The 17,198-nt window shown below is 35.4% G+C and overlaps 1 long non-coding RNA gene across 5 annotated transcripts; it reads right to left on the bottom strand.

The window, feature by feature from the left end:
• Positions 1–428: 428 nt before the first annotated feature.
• Positions 429–4,246, bottom strand: LOC130813854 (uncharacterized). Of its 5 annotated transcripts, XR_009042243.1 has the most exons (4): positions 2,684–4,246; positions 2,197–2,573; positions 1,962–2,123; positions 429–1,877 (listed from the first exon to the last, which is right to left on the bottom strand). It is a non-coding gene; the product is annotated as an uncharacterized LOC130813854 (long non-coding RNA). The 5 variants fall into 5 exon arrangements; XR_009042242.1 differs by having other exon boundaries at positions 1,962–2,573; XR_009042241.1 differs by having other exon boundaries at positions 2,197–4,246.
• Between the last annotated feature and the right edge of the window lie 12,952 nt (positions 4,247–17,198).

The following is a 17,198-nucleotide window of genomic DNA, read 5'->3' on the forward strand; positions in this document are numbered from 1 at the left end:
TAAAAAGCATTGCTACTAGTAGAAATTGCAGTTCTAATAATAAGAGTCAAACATTGGGATCATGAAGAAAATCAAGAATCCAGACTTATTGATCTTAAATTGATTGATGAAATAAGAGAAGAGGCAGTATAGAAAATGGTAGCTTATCAGAATATAATTGCCAGATTATACAACAGAAAAGTCAGACACAGATCTTTTCAAGTGGAAGACCTAGTTCTCAGAAATGCTAAAGCCACCCGAAAAAATGAACATGGAAAGCTGTCAGAAAAATGAGAGGGCCCTTATATTATCTCAGAAGTCTTTGTAAATGGAACTTACAAGCTACAAACATCTTACGGAGACCCTCTGAAGCATAAATGGAACATTAGAATACTTAAAAGATATTATGAAATATATGAAATAAAAAAGAAAAGTTTCTGATAAGGTTCAAGAAACATATGTGAGTATTTGATAGAGTTCAGGAAACATATGTGGGTATCTGACAGAGTTCAAGAAACATATGTGGGTATTTTATAGAGTTCAAGAAACATATGACACGAAGTTGTAAGGCAATAAGGTGTGAAGAAAAGACTTGATGAGTTTATGTTCAGAAACCTCTTCAAGTCATGTGAGTTTATGTTAAGATACCTCTTCAAGTCATGTGAGTTCTTTTTGTATTTAGAAACATCATCAAGTCATGTGAGTTCTTATCCTAAAACATTTTCGAGCCACGTGAGTTCATGAATCAAAATCGTTATCAATATAGTTGAAATAATATTCCATAAATTTGAAATCTAGACATACTAGTAGCAAGAACTCTTCGATATATACAACAAAAATTTTGAAGATTAAAACTAATAAAAGAAAGAAAAGAAGATAAAGAAAAATCATGGATTGTTGGGTGGAGGAGTCATGGAAGCAGAAGGGACAGAACTACCGGCTTCTTGATTAGATGATTTCTTGTATTGGGCCCTTAAGATAGGAGTGATGGGAGCAACTGGAGTTTCATGCGCCAGGAAAGGTTCAATTTTAGACCAATCCAGGTTTTGATAAGCAGTGATACTGCATTCAATGTGTGCCAAATTGTACCCTCCTTGGTCCTAGTTCTGTCAGCAACCAGATGAGATTTAAACTGTGACTTGAAGTAGTCAGTAGCTTCTTTTCTCTCCTGGGCCTTCAAACGTTTCTTTTTAATTTCTAGCTTGGAGATAGCAGTTTCAATTCCTTTATTTGAGCACGGAGTTTGTCCTTATCACCTTCCATGCCATCTATCAGCCCCCTTTGAGTTTTTCTAGAAGCTTGGTTTCCGATAGTTGAGATCTGAGATGCAAACTTTCCCCCATCCTTTTGGACAGAAGATTGCTCAACAGTAGATAAAGTCTCTTGAACCTTCTTCAATTCTCTCTAAAGTTGGCCGGATTCTTCATCACTTTTGATGATGGTTGATTGTTGTTCTAGAATATAGTTGGATTGGGATATAAACTCAGTCTGCCACTTTTTATGTTTTTCATTATGTTCATCCAAAGCTTGCTAGCGTTAGAGAGCCCAATATCCAGGGTCAGAATTCTGGATTCTTTAATAGCTACCAGCTCAACTTGGAATTGAAGTTTAGCTTCCAAGAATTGAATCTTGTCCCTGAAACTATTCACCACGTCTTGCTGGCTGCTCATTTTGGATTCCAAGATCTAATTCTGGTCTCTCAACTGCTCTAACTCAGAGGTTAGGGAAGATGAATCAGCCTCCAACGTTAGATTTCTAGATCTGAGACTTTCCAGCCTAACTTGAAGAGAGCCGATTTCTATTTCTTGAGCCTGAGTCTTGTTGTGAAGATTTTGAAGATCAAAGTGGTATGTTCTCCTCACTAAAGAACTCAGCTCCAGAAATCTAGAAGTGACTAGCTGAATGCAAATGATAATATTTATAAGGCTTAAATTAAGTAAAATGAAATATAAAATCCAAAACACATGAAAGATTATATTAACTCATCAAAGTTGTGGTGTGGACCTCCAGAAACTGATCAACAGAAGCCATTAGGTCAATAGACCGTAACTATTGAGAGATTATAACTTCATCCAACTTTTGCCTGGTTGAAAGTGAATCTTTAGGATGAGGGTCTTCAGCGACCTGTTTACCTTTGTTCTGCCCTGCTACAAGCATTACAAATGTATGAATATAAAATAGAGGAAGAATAAGAGGAAAAAGAGAATAAAATTATACCTTTAGCAGGGACTTCTTCAGTAGTCTTAGGACCCCACCCACCAAAAATCTTATAGGAGAAGCAAGATGGATCTCCCCTATTTCAACTTCACCTTCCATAGCCTGCTGGAAGTCATGAGTCGAGGTTTTAACAACAATATCCTTAGTTTCAGCAACTGGGATATTGGGTTGTTCCATTAATGCCACAACTTTAGTTGCTGGGCTAGCAATGTCTTCAACAACAGTCTCAGCTATAGTGACTGGAATGAGTGAAAAATCCACAGCATCATCTGCTCGGACATTTATTTCTCCAACCACAGAAGAAGGAAAACCTACTAAATTGGCCTAATTCTCTTCTGCCTGGGTGTGTTCTTCAATGGGAGCCAGCGCAAGAGAAGCTAGGAGATCAGCAGCAGGTACGATATAAAAGAATACAATAATTACTGGATAATTGATACAAAGGAAAAAAAATGTTAAAGGTGGATGAAAGTTAAGCGAGAATATATACCTGAATCTTCTTCCTGAAGATATGTTCTCTTCTAAATTTTTTGGGTCCACCCTTAGATGACGAATCTACATCCTTGAAGATGGAAAGATGAGGATCAACCCATTCCGCTGGGTCCCTATAATCCTTTTTGGCTGGAGGAAGAGGACCTTGTCCAATTCTAAAATAATAAGGTGTGTTGGCAGGAAAAATATCACTCTTCCTCCATTTGGGAGCTTCAAAGGGAGCCAAGGGATCATAATAGAAGGCAGTAACTCTTCGCTACGGATAGTTTTTCAGAGGAACGGGAGGAGAGCCAACGACCGTCCTGTATAAACGGTGGCTAGCAGTATTTTCTAGCCAAGGAGACCGGGGAGCAGGTCTGTAGTATTTCCCATGAGGGGAAATACCAAGAACTTTCCAGCGAACTAATTTGTTGCATGATCTGGAAATTACAAACAAGTATTCTACAAATGAGGAAAAGAAGGATAATAGTAACATAATAATTATGTATCCAGAAATATAGATATACCAGTAGTCAGACAGCTGGACATCCCAACCAGAGACAGACAAATGTCCTATTGGAATATAGAAGCATGAGGGATCAAGACACGAGGAAAATTTTTATCTTTCGGCTTCTAAAAGTACAGAAAAGCATGTCTCTCCCTCCGAGACAACTATTTTACGTCCTCTAGGCCTAGAGTTTCTCTAGGGTTAAATGTGGTCCAGCAAATTCGGGGGCATATACTTGAAGGGATGACTAGGAGTTTTCGGTACGCTAACCCAGATTATTTTCTCCTTGTAATGTTTGAGGTCATTTAATTCTGGGTAGGCCACTATTGCTCCATTTATTGAAGAAAAAGTGATGAAAGGCTTATTTTATGTCTCATCCAGCTTGAAGAGACTTTTGAATAAATTTAAAGTCAGAGGAAGCTTCATGTATTCGCAGGTCCAGATAAAGGACATAATCTTCCTGGTAGCTTCTGGGAGGACTTGATTGAGAGAAAGATGGTTATGGAAAAAAACTTGAGAAAAAAAATGGGTGAAGTGGAAAGTGTAAACCGAAGGCAAAATCATATATACATACAGGAATAAAGATGTGATCATTAATGTCAGAAATTATGTATTCATCGGCAGTCATTCCTGGTTCACCAATCCTGAACCAATATCCTTTTTCCTTAGGAATATGGCAGAGGTCTTCTAGGGTAAACTGAGTTCTGCCTTCAACCATTAGGTTGATTATCTCAAAAGTCAATCTAGTAGATACCAACTTTGCTTTAGAATCACCAAAATCAGCATCTGTAAGTGGAGTAAAATTAATTCCCTCCAACCCAGTTAGAGAAGAAGGAATGAGGGCATCCGTCCACTTGAGATGGGGCCATCCATTGGGCTTCATACCCCAGTCTCTTAGAGGTTCATGAGAAAGTAATTTAGGAAGAATGGAAAGAGGAAGCTCAAAAATTGGTTCGTCGGTATGTTTGTTATTAAAATCGAAAGGTAAATCCAAGTGAGTAATCTTTAAAGAAGCCAGTGTTGAAGATATATTCAGAAGTGGTGTTGAAAGGGAAAAAGGGTTTGAGTGAGTTCAAGACAAAAATTAGGAAAATAATCAAAGATTAAAGAAAGTGTAAATCACAATGAAAATAAAACACAAGTATGTATATAGGAAACAAAAGAAGAATGAGAAACAGAAGAGGTAAAAGTAAAATTGGAGTAGGAAGATCAATAGTCAGGATGAAATCGCAGAAAATGAAGAATCGAACAAAGAAGATCAACAGTCAAGATGAAACCCCCAAAATTTTGAATTTTCAAAAGTGGGAACAGTGATTAGACGAGCATTTAATGCGAGAACAACCAAGTGGAAGTAATGATGGAAATACGCTGTTTAGATGGTAGCTTGCTCTACAAGCTTCAAAAAGCTAAATTGACAGGTAGAATCTTCTCCAGTAATTATCAAGTGAAAAGAATCTCCCAGAAAGTGGAAGAATTAGAAAGGTACCCAGATTTTCCAGATGCGAGAAAATCAAAAAAGTAGAAAATCCTTATCTTCCCAGAAAAATAAGTTACGAAAAATTCCTTGTTATGTTGGTAGTTTTATATAAATACAGACCCATGTGTATGTAAAAGATCGCAAAGACAGACTTCCACATCACCAGCATTAACCCTTAATTAATCCAAATCAAGAGATTAATTTTGTAATTAATTGTTCCACAAAAGGAAAAAGGGAAAATTATGAAAGGAAATAAAAACATAAAATCAACAACTTAAAATAGATGAATAATTATACTCTTAAAATATATATGAAAAAGCAAACCAAAGAAAAAAAAGGAAATCCCAAAGAAAAAAATCAAATAGAGAATTTCTATGATTAGCTTTGAAGTCTTCAACGTCAATACAAAACAGGGGGGATAAGTTTTTACTTCTTTCATAAAAAAAACGCATCTTTTAATAATACAAAATTTAGATTTGGAGCAGAATTAGGGATTTGAAAAAAAAAACCCTATCTTTCAAAAAAAACAAACTCTAACTTTTCGAAATTGAGGATTTCAAAAATGAAAATAATACATGAATTCGAATTGAAGGTGGGTTGTGCTAGGGTATTCCCTCCCACTTGGAGGAAGAGCCCATTTTGATATTCTAAGTATGGGCTTTAAGTTTACTTTATGGGATAATATATTTTAATTAAATAAAATAAAAAAGGAAAAAAAACACTTAGTAAAAAGGCAGTAACATCTGTTGGAGTATTATATACTACACGCACAAAAACAAAAAGAATAGTGTGCAACAGAGAAAAGCGGGCAACATAGCTTTTGGTCATTAAACCATCTCGATCGAAGGCCATTTGTACTCCGTTTTGTGTCAAATTCTAACATGGTGTTCCTGTCTCCTTAACCTACATATTCAATGATTGGATTCTCGTTTTGTGCATTGAAAATGGGTAATTTGTATTTTGCCCTAATTTACCCTAATTGTTGTTTTACCACTTTTGAGTGATGTTTTAGGGTTGTTTGGTGTTTGTGTTGCCTCTAGTACTATCTAAAGAAGATTTTGGTTGTATCCATTAATTTTATGGGTGATTAATGGAAGACTTTGGTACCACTTACGGTCCCGTGGTTTTTTCCTTCATTGTGTTTCCACGTAAAAATATTGTGTGTGTTTTATTTTTGCAATTTTACTTTATTGTTGTTTGCTTGATTGAATCTGGTTTATTTTTGCTCATCTAACAACACGAAGGGAGAAAGAGCGTGTGTGTGTGTGTGTGTGCATGTTATATTGCCTCTTTTTTTAACATAGTGGTATCAAGAGCTTGGTTTATATTTTTTGGGGTGACATTCTTGTGTTGTGTTTATAATGGATGATAAAACTACTATGCATGGTATGACTTATTTGAACTCAACTAATTATGCTGTGTGAAAAACTAAGATGGAGGATATTCTTTATGTGAAAGATTTGCATGAACCAATCCTGAATGAGTCTATGCACATTGGTCAAGATGAAAGTAAATGAAAATTTTTGAATCGAAAAGTGGTGGGAACCATTAGACAATTTTTTGATGTTAGTATGCTCCAACATATTGCCAATGACACGAATGCTTATGAATTGTGGATGAAACTTAAGGCTATGTATGAGAGAAAGAATGCTTTAAGTAAAGCGCCATTGATGAAAGTTGGTAAAGTTAGAATTTCATGATGGTAATAGCATGGTAGTACATTTGAATGAAATCCAAGGTTTGATTAATCAGTTGTCTGCAGTAAATAATTTTTTAAATGATGAGTTGCAGGAATTATAGCTACTTTGCTCATTTACCAGAGAGTTGGGACACACTATTTGTATCAATTAGCAATTCTGCTCTTAACGGTAAGCTGACAATGGATAGTGTCAAAGCTAGTCTATTGAATGAAGAGACTAGGAGAAAAGAGATGAGTTCCTCCAATTATTCTGAAGCTCATTATTTTGCAGAAGAGTCTAATAGGGGAAGAAGCAAAAGTCGAGCTCCTCGGGGTAAAGACAATTCCAGGGACAAGTCAAAATCCAAGTGTAGAATTATTTGTCATTACTGCGACAAATCGGGTCATATTAAAAGATTCAGTAGAAAGATAAAAAGAGACAAGTCGAAAGAAAGAAAGTGTGATTATTCTGAAACTAAGTCTGATGCGAAAAATGCTACAGCTCTAGCAGTTAGTGATGATGATTTGCTCTTCATTACGTATAAAGAGTGCTTGAATGTAGCTTGTGATGACTACAATTGGGTGACTGATTTCGGTGCTTCATATCATCTTAAGACTAGTTCTCTTCCTACACTAGTGGTGATTTTGGTAGTGTTAGAATGGGAAATGATTGGTCATCCAAGATTGTTGGTAAAGGCACTATTTACTAGGAGAGCTCCACCGGTTGCAAGTTGATTTTGAGGTATGTTAGACACGTTCCGGATATCAGATTGAATCTCATTTCTATAGATAGGCTTGATGAAGAGGGTTACTTCAGCCACTTCAATGATGGTAACTGGAAGCTCTACAAGGGAAATCTTATAGTGGCCCGAGGTAAGAAGTAAGGTTCTCTTTATGTGATTCAAGCTAAGCTTTACGCCAGTGGCGGATCCAGAGTTCAGAGTCCCCGTGAGCACCAACGAATTGAAGGCATTTAGTCAGAGGTTCGTTTATAAAATTAATAACTAAAATATTTTTTATTTCGGCAAAATGACTTGTAGAAGTGCAATAATACCAAGACAAAGCCTACTCAAGCTTTTTTTGAGAGTCAACTCTGCTTTAACTTCATCATCGTAAATGAATCGTTAAAATATTCTCAAATTCACAAGCAAAATAAGATTAAAGATTTCACATCAAGCTCAAAGATTCACAAGCAAAAATGTTCTTAATACTGGTACATACTACAAACTCAAAAAGCCTACTCAATCCCACAATTCAACGAAATCGATAAGACAATAAATATTAATTCAAGATCCAAAAAATGGTAGATTGAAACTAACCATATCTAATAAAGTGCCGGAAAGGGAAAAATTCAATGTGCCTCATATTGGCCATAACAACACTCAACTATACAACTTTCAACCAAATCAAAGTAAAATTATCTTTACTCTAACAGAAAAAGGCCCTTTACAAATTGTTGACCGTTTTAGGTTTTGATGATGACAAAACTTAATATAAACGACTGTATTTTAGAGATTGTGTGCAGGTCGATACACGGTCTTGATAAAGATCGTTGATAGTGCCTACGACTTGATATATAAACTTTGTATATGTCAAATATATCCAAGGAAGTTAGACAAGGAAAATCGCTTAGGATGTCAAATCTAGACAGGATGTCTACCGTTCCCAAGTTTGATGATCTGACGACACTTGTTGATGGAGACAGTGCTCTGTTCCGAAGACTCAAGTCTGGAAGAATCAACGTCAGCTGAAAATTCTGTAGAATATATTTTTCTGATTTTTTAGTTGATGTATTGGTTAAAATTAATTTGTTGCATCATTAATTTAAATAGTTAGTTGGCAAAAAGATTGTTATTAATTACCTTAAAATTAACCGGCACATTTTCTATAAGTGGAGAAAACTTCTTATTTATCTCCACATAAATAGGCTTGCATTATGGGTTTAATTAAGAAAAATTAACTTGCCGATTTTTAGATAGATAACAGTGGCTTTTTTACTTGTAAATCAAGATCCACTTATTCTTCCTTAATTTTAGGATTAAAGATGTAATGGGTAGTTATTTCTTTTACATTGCTACGTGAGCTCCTACATAAAAGGAGTTATTTATTTAATCGGTTTTTTGAAGGTGAGTATCCATCCGTGAGATTGAAAAAATAACAAGAAATATTTTTGTTCCAAATTTCCAACTAACTTAAAATATTTTCTGTACAACTCATTAATTTCATTGTTAGGAATTCGGTCTTTGTTAAGAAGTTTTAGAGAGAATTGTTGTAACTGACTTGGGGAAGTCTAGGGGAGAAGTGAGAAGCTTCGTGTGAAGCAAGAAAAGGAGAGAGAGAAAGAGAAATAGAAAGAGAAGGAGAAGGAGAAGGAGAAGGAGAAAGAGAATGAGAAGTTGGCTTAGTTTTGTTTATTTGTTTTATGTAATTGTAACTAATTGCTTAAAACATAGTAGAAAATTTGAAATCCCGGGGGGTCATGATTTTTCCTTCTATTTAGGCCTAGAAGGTTTCCACGTAAAAATTGTGTTGTCTCTTTCTGATTTCCCGCCTCAAGTTCAGTTCTAATTCCGCAAAAATAGGGAAAAAAAACTTAAAACTTATCAAATAACAATTCACCCCCCCTGTTGTATCTAACCATCTCTAACTGTTTCTCATTTGATCAGGAAACCCTGAGAGCAATATCCTGGTATTTTAGAAATGTTGAATATGAATGAACGAAAGGAAGAGGAGTACTCTACTCAAAGGCCGCCAATGTTCGAAGGAATGTTCTACACATACTGGAAAAATAAAATGGAAATCTTTATTAAAGCCGAAAATTATCAGGTTTGGAGAATGATCGAAATTAGAGATTTTGAGGTAACTACTACAAACTCCAATAATGAAATCATTCCTAAACCTATAACCGAATATGAAAAGGAAGATTTTCAGAAAATGGAGATGAACGCTCTTGCCATCAAATTATATCACTTTGGTTTTAGACCAAATGAACATAACCGTATTATGGGTTGCAAATCTGCCAAGCAGATTTGGGATCTGCTGGAAGTTACCCATGAGGGTACAAGTGAAGTAAAACACTCCAAGATATACTTGTTAATGTCTAAATATTAACGGTTCGTTATGGAACCTAGAGAAAGCATCCAAGAGATGTTTACCAGGTTCACTAATAACACAAATGAACTTGTCTCTCTTGGAAGACACATTCTCGTTGATGAACAGGGCAGGAAAACTCTACGGAGTCTCCCTCAAGATGAACGCTGGAGTGTCAAAGTCACAGACATACAGGAATCTAAAGATTTCAAAAAATTCAATCTAGAAGAGCTGGTTGGTTCCCTTATGACTCACAAATTACATTTGGGAACAACTGTTAGTTCCGGAAACAAAGGTTTGGCTCTAGCAGTGAATGATCAAGAAGAGTCCGAATGTGATGAACAGGAGGCTGCTATGTTGGTACGAAAGGTTAAGAAATTCTTCAAGAACAACAGATACGCCAATCAAAGAAACAACAAAGACGAGAGATCTGCAAATTCCATGTCCGACTACAAATGCCACAAATGTGGAAGTACTGAACACTTCATCAAAGATTGCCCAACATGGAAAAATAAAAAGGGCAAGGGAAAGGGAAAGGGAAAGGCAAGGCAAACTGGAAGACTACCGATGAAAGGAAATCTCAACAAAATTGAATTTCGCAAAGCCATGATAGCTGCATGGGGAAAATCCGAGAGTGAAGCGGAGACAGAGATCCCCATAGAGGAAGAAATAGCAAATTGATGTTTCATGGCTTCACATGATAGCAAGACTGAAAAGCCTAAAGGAAAGGAGGTAATGTTTTCTAGTTTATTTCATAACCATGTATTTAGTTTGAATAAACATACATTAATTGAGTTGCTTATGGAGACACAAAGAAAATTGGATGAAAATAGTGTTAAATGTCTCCAAACTGAAAAAGACCTTAAGATTAGTAAAGACCATATTTTCTATCTAAATTCTTTTAGATTCGATGTTCAAAATAGATTCTTTAATTTGCAAGATCAAAACATCACCTTAAAGGAAACATTAGAAAGGGTAAAACAAGAAAATATTATTCTTAATGTTGAGTTGACCCAATATAAATTATTAGGGTTCAATAAGGACATTAACGACATATCCATTCATGACTTTAGTATTGATTTTCAAAAATTAAAAACTGACCTAGAATCCAATAAAGCCCAAAATGAAAAATTGAAGCTTGAATTAAATTCAAGAGGAAAAGTGAAAATCAAAGATGTACCGAAATGGATTCTTGATGCTAGAACAAAAAGTACTGAAAACCTAGGTTACAATAAGAATAATAAAAATAAAAAGGTCTATGTCGATCTCCCAAGTAGTAAAGTCTGTACCTTTTGTGGAAAAACTAGACACCTAAAATTTCAATGTGCCAAAAAGGAACGGCATGATAAATCTAACAAAATCTATTTCGACCGCATTTGGATAAAGAAATATGATTCATGTCTAATCGACAAGGAACTCAAAGAAGACTGGGTTCCTGCTTCTAACAATTAATTTGTTTTACAAGTTCTAATGAGGGGGAACAACTCATGGTATCTCAACAGTGGGTGTTCTAAACACATGACAGGTAATAAATTAAAATTTCTCTTACTAAAAACCTATAATGGAGGAACTGTGACTTTTGGTGACAACATGAAAGGCGTAATCATAGCCAAAGGAAAAGTAGGAAGGTCAAGTTCTCATGCAATTAATAATGTATTTTCGGTCGAGAATTTAAAACATAATGTACTAAGTATTTCTCAATTCTGTGACAAAGGTAACTCTGTAAACTTAACTTCTGAAAATTGTATTATTTCTAGGAGTGACACTGGAGACACTGTTCTGGAAAGAGTCCATAAAGGGAACACTTATGTTGTGGACATCAACACTGTTCCCAAATCTAATCTAACTTGTCTTAGTGTCATAGAAGAAGACCCTCTTCTTTGGCACAAACGTCCAGATCATGCTAGCTTTTTTTATTAATACTTTAAGATCAAAAGACTAGTAAGAGGTTTGTCGTCCCTTAAATACCAAAAGGATGAAATTTGTGAGCCTTGTGCCAAAGGAAAACATGTGAGATCGTCCTTTAAACTTAAGAATGTAGTGACCACTTCAAAACCGCTTGAATTAATCCATATGGATCTTTGTGGACCTATGAGAATCCAAAGTCGTAGTGGCAAACGATATTTATTTGTTATTGTTGTTGATTACAATAGATTTACTTGGACTATATTTTTAGTAAGTAAAGAAGAGGCTTTCACTAAGTTTTTTTCATTTGCTAATAAAATACAAAAATCTAGTAATAATCAACTTATTCACATTAGGTCAGATCATGGTAAAGAATTAAAAATTTAAGCATTATGGATTATTACAATAAGCATGGCAAAAGTCATAATTTTTGCGCATCTAGAACACCACAGCAAAATGGTGTGGTAGAAAGAAAAAATAGAACATTAGAAGAAATGGCTAGAATCATGTTAATTGCTAGTGGTCTCCCTAGGAATTTTTGGGTCGAGGTTGTTAATACTACATGTTATATTTTAAATCATGTATTAATTAGACCTATCACTTCTAAGACACCTTATGAATTGTTTAAAGGTGTAAAACCGAATATTTCCTATTTTCGTGTGTTTGGATATAGATGTTTTGTTCATGTTAATGGAAAAACAAACATAGGAAAGTTTGATGAAAGTAGTGATGAAGAAGTATTTCTTGGCTATTCATCTCATATTAAAACTTATAGAGTTTACAACAAAAGAACTATGTGTGTTGAAGAATTTGTTCACATTATTTTTGATGAAACTAACTTTATGACAAGTGAATATGAAACAAGTAATTTTAAAATAGGACTTGCAAATTTAGAAGATGAGCAAGATGTACCTAAAGAAAAGAATCAAAGAGTAATTGGAGAACAACATAATCAAGAAGACACTGAAGTACCTGACATGGAAGAACAACAGCCGGAAAAAGAGGACCAGTAAGGTATTTCCCATCCAGCTGTTCCCAGAAATAAACGGAATTATCAGGCTGAAGCTGAGCAGAATGTCAATCAAGTTAATGATCCTGTTTCCACAACTGTTCCTACAAGAGAATTTGTGCCCAAATCGTGGAAACATCAAAAATCACATCCACACGACTTGATCATCAGTGATTTAAATAAGGGCATACAAACCAGATCCCAAATGAGACATTTCTGAGCACACTTCACCTTCCTCTCAACATTGGAACCCAAAAATCACGAAGAAGCCTTAAAAGATTCCGAATGGGTTGTTGCTATGCAAGATGAGTTAAATGAATTTGAAAGGAATAAAGCATAACATCTAGAACCGAAACCAAAACTCAATAAGGTAATTGGACTAAAATGGGTATTTAAAAACAAATTGGATGAACATGGAATCATATTAAGAAACAAAGCTAGGCTCGTGGTTAAAGGGTACAATCAACAAGAAGGGATCGACTACATAGAGACATTTGCTCTAGTAGCCAGGTTAGAAGCTATCAGAATTCTAATTTCTTTTGCTGCTTTTATGAATTTCAAGTTATATGAAATAAATGTGAAATGTGTTTTCTTGAATGGTTTTCTTGATGAAAAAGTCTTTGTGGAACAACCCCTTGGCTTTGAAAGTCCTTCTTTTTCTGATCATGTCTATAAGCTTGATAAAGCTATTTATAGGCTAAAACAAGCTCCTAGGCAATGGTATGAAAGATTATAAAAGTTTTTAATTGAAAATGATTTTGCTATAGGTAAAATTGATAAAACCTTGTTTTTCAAAAATAGAGGTTCTGATATTTTGGATATATAAATTTATGTTGATGATATTTTTTGTGCCACTAATAAATTGCTATGTAAAGAATTTGCTTATCTTATGAGTGCTGAATTTGAAATGCGTATGATGAGAGAATTAAATCTCTTCCTTGGATTGCAAATTAAACAAATGGCTAATGGAAATTTTTATTCACAAACCACACCCCTATGGCTACAAATGTTAGATTAGATGAAGATACAAAGGGTATTAATCTTGATAAAACTATGTATAGAGGTATCTTGGGATCTTTATTATATCTAACCGCTAGTAGACCCAATATTGCATTTAGTGTTGGTTTGTGTGCTAGATTTCAAACAAATCCAAGAAGTGATGTATATGGTTTAAAAGGTTATAGTGATGCAGACTATGCAAGAGATCTTGTAAACAGAAAAAACACTTCAGGTATGGTACAATTCCTTGGCTCTTGTTTAGTGTCTTGGTGTTTCAAGAAACAAAACACCGTTGCATTATCCACCGCTGAAGTAGAATATGTGGCAGCAGTAGCTTGCTGTTCACAAATGCTTTGGATTAAATAAAAGCTAAAGATCCAGTGCATCATTCTACGGTTAAACATATTCATATAAGACATCATTTTCCTAAAGATAATGTTGAAAATAAAAATATATCAGTTAAACATGTTAATATTAATGAGAAAATAATTGATATTAGGAATAAACCACTTCCAAGGTAAGAACATGAAGAGATGAGGCTGGAACTTGGAATGATCAAGCTCCACTAAAGTTATGACAAGCATTCCCTTTAAAGCAAAATAAATATTGGAAAGGTTAATTCATCCACAAAAATCCTGATTGAGAAATTAATCATTGAAAGGTTCAGGTATGTAGTTATTTAAAGTATATGCTAAGAATGCTTTCTTGAGTGCTTGTTTAAAATGATATGACCAAAGCAGCATTTGTTTGTTCTATGTATTATTGTTCTCATATTAAAATTAAAAATAAAAAAGGGAGAAAAAAGAAGACACATTTTTATTCTAATTTTCATTTATAATTTCAAAAGTCCCAGCGGCATTATATGTTTCGAGCAATGGCTAGCACAAACATTCATTAATTAAGTTGGTCAAATATTTTATAGGAGTTGGATCATCACCAAGTAAATTATTTCGAAAAACCGTTGCTAACCGCTTATTCCATGAACCTACCCACTAAATCTTCATCATCCACCTTGTTCACACTTTTAATTAATAACTGAACAAGTTAAATCTCTTAAGTAACTTCCCCAAAACCATCCTTACACCCTTATAAAATTAACCTCTCTTTTCCACTCCCTCATGTCACATCACGCAATCACACAATAAACCCTCACATCACTTTACTCACTACTCATTACTTACTATCTCCAAAAACGTCAATTTCACTCACTTACCGTCAACACTCCTTCTTCCTCTCCTTCTTTAACCCAAACATGAAAACACCTAAAACCACAAAATCATCCAAGAAATCGAGCAAAAAGACCCCTAAACCAACTGCACAAAAATTGCTAAAAGTCATTCACCTATCACCATTGATCACTGCACCACCATCACCTACCTCTTCACCTAAACAGTCCGATCAACCGAGTTCATCCACCATGCATGTCGGTTCCTAACGCCCTAACACAATCCCTAAAGGAGCAGGCTCATCATCCAGGCCTACAAAGAAAAATTAAGAGCATTGATCCCGACAGTCCAGATGAGGTTGCTAAAGAAATGTCTGTTGGTTTTGGCCTTGACAAATATAGGTATGATTCTACTCCTTTCCCCCAACTTCACGCCATTCTTAAAAATCAAAATTGGAAAACTCAAATGTCTGATTTTTATTGCAACCCAATTTACCCTAACTTAATGCGTGAGTTTATTTCAATTTTTTCCAATGAAAATTAGGTTTGTTCAAGTGTTGTCAAGCACATTAAAATTGAGTTTAATTGTATGATATTAGGCGAATGGTTTGGGGTGTCTGCAGTTGGTTTTGACACTTATTACGTAGGTTTGAAGATTGTGTTTTTTGGGATTAATGAAAAGACAGTGCTGAAATTTATGGGATTCATAAGAAAAAGGGTAGGATAAGTCACAATGCACTGTCCCCTTTGCACAAACTACTTTACAACATTGCCCGACGGTTCATTTTACCATGCAACTCTTAGCGTAGTGAAGTAAATCTATGGGATGCCATACTGATTTATTGCTTGGCTAACCATATTAAAATCAATTTCCCTTCATTTATGATTTCACATCTATTTGACTGTATTGAGAAGAAGTACATGGTAGGTTATAGAGGTTTGTTGACTTGGATCTTTAGGAAGTTTAGAGTCTGTTTGGAAGGGCTGCAATTCCCCATGAGCTCCAATAATAAAATAGGTGCAAAATGTCTCACTAATTTGCACCTTAAATTATCTAATAAGGGGATTTTGGAGGCAGTATCTACTGAGGATAAGGAGGAAGATGGGTCTGTAGGAGGAGATCAGGAAAAAGAAGAAGAAAAATAAAAAGGAAAAGAGGATCAGAAATCAGATGAGGAGGACCAACAGACTGTGCCCACTGCCACTCATGAGGAAGCTTTAAGTGAGTGGGAAGCTTCTAAGGAAGAAGAGGGTGAGGAGTAGGATAATGATGATGACGATACATCCAGTGATGAGGAGGTCAGGATGCCCATGAAGAAGAAGCCAGTTGTGACGCCTAGGAAAAGTAGTAGGCTAGCTTTTGAGGGAAAGCGTCCAGTGGTTAGTTTGGATGATTACTCTTCCTCACACACAACACTTGACCCTCAAGCTCTGCACCTCCCTCCCCAAAACCGGCCACACCACCTACCCATCACATTTCATCACCTTCACCTATTCCTTCTACACCTCCACCAAGAAATACAACACCTGCTTCACCACTTCCACGCACCTCACCAGGTCTTAGTTTTGTTGGTTTCTCTAATCGTTCTTCAGTTCCTGTGGCAATTTTAGACCCTGTCCTCAACAAACTCCAGGATCTTTAGTCCTAGTTACTACAAACAACACAAACATCATGAACTTGCAAGTAAACATTGATTAAAAAAACTAAATTTGATGAAGATGAAGTCGTGGGTTTATAAGAAATTATACCTTAAAGTCGTGGGTTTTGAAGCAAGAACACATGCTTAATGTGTGAAATAGCAAGAAGAACGAGAACACCACACGCAAGTCAGAAACAGTACAACAACCAAGCAAGAAGATGAAGATGAAGATGAGCAGTACAGCAAGCAAGAATTTTTCATGGGTTTAAGGGGGGGTTTTGGAAGATGAACGTACAAGAATAGTCGTTTAATTTGAAGAATAAAACAGTAGTATAATGATGCGTATTCATGAAGACATATGAGGCGCGTTTTTTTAAAAAAACCTCAAAAAAAGTACTTAAATGCTGTGGGCGTGTATAAAACCGCAGTATATATTAACTATATGCTGCGGGCAACATAAAACCGCAGCATATACTCAAGTGTTTTATAAATAACTGCTACGGGTCAATTAAAACCGCAGTATATACTTAATTTTTTTCCAGATTATTTTATGTTGCGTCTTTATAAAACTGCAGCATATGTTGCACAGCAGATGTGGTTTTTTCCACTAGTGCTAACCGCTAGTAGACCCGGTATTGCGTTTAGTGTTGGTTTGTGTGCTAGATTTCAATCAAATCCCAAAGAATCACATCATATAGTAGTAAAAAGAATTCTGAGATATTTGAAGGAAACAAATGACTTGTCCCTATTTTATCCTAAAAGCGATGTCTATGATTTGAAAGGGTATACTGATGCAGACTATGCATGAGATCTTGTAAACAGAAAAGGCACCTCATGTATGGTACAATTCCTTGGCTCTTGTTTAGTGTCTTGGCGTTCCAAGAAACAAAACACCGTTCCATTATCCACTGCTGAAGCAAAATATGTGGTAGCAGCAGCTTGCTGCTTCCAAATGCTTGTGTTCCTATTTATTGTGTTCCAATTTATTGTGATAATACTAGTGCCATATGCATATCTAAATATCCCATGCATCTATCTAAGTTTAAACATATTCATATAAGAC

The sequence above is a fragment of the Amaranthus tricolor genome, chromosome 5, assembly GCF_026212465.1.
Source record: "Amaranthus tricolor cultivar Red isolate AtriRed21 chromosome 5, ASM2621246v1, whole genome shotgun sequence".
NCBI classification, from domain to species: Eukaryota; Viridiplantae; Streptophyta; class Magnoliopsida; order Caryophyllales; family Amaranthaceae; genus Amaranthus; species Amaranthus tricolor.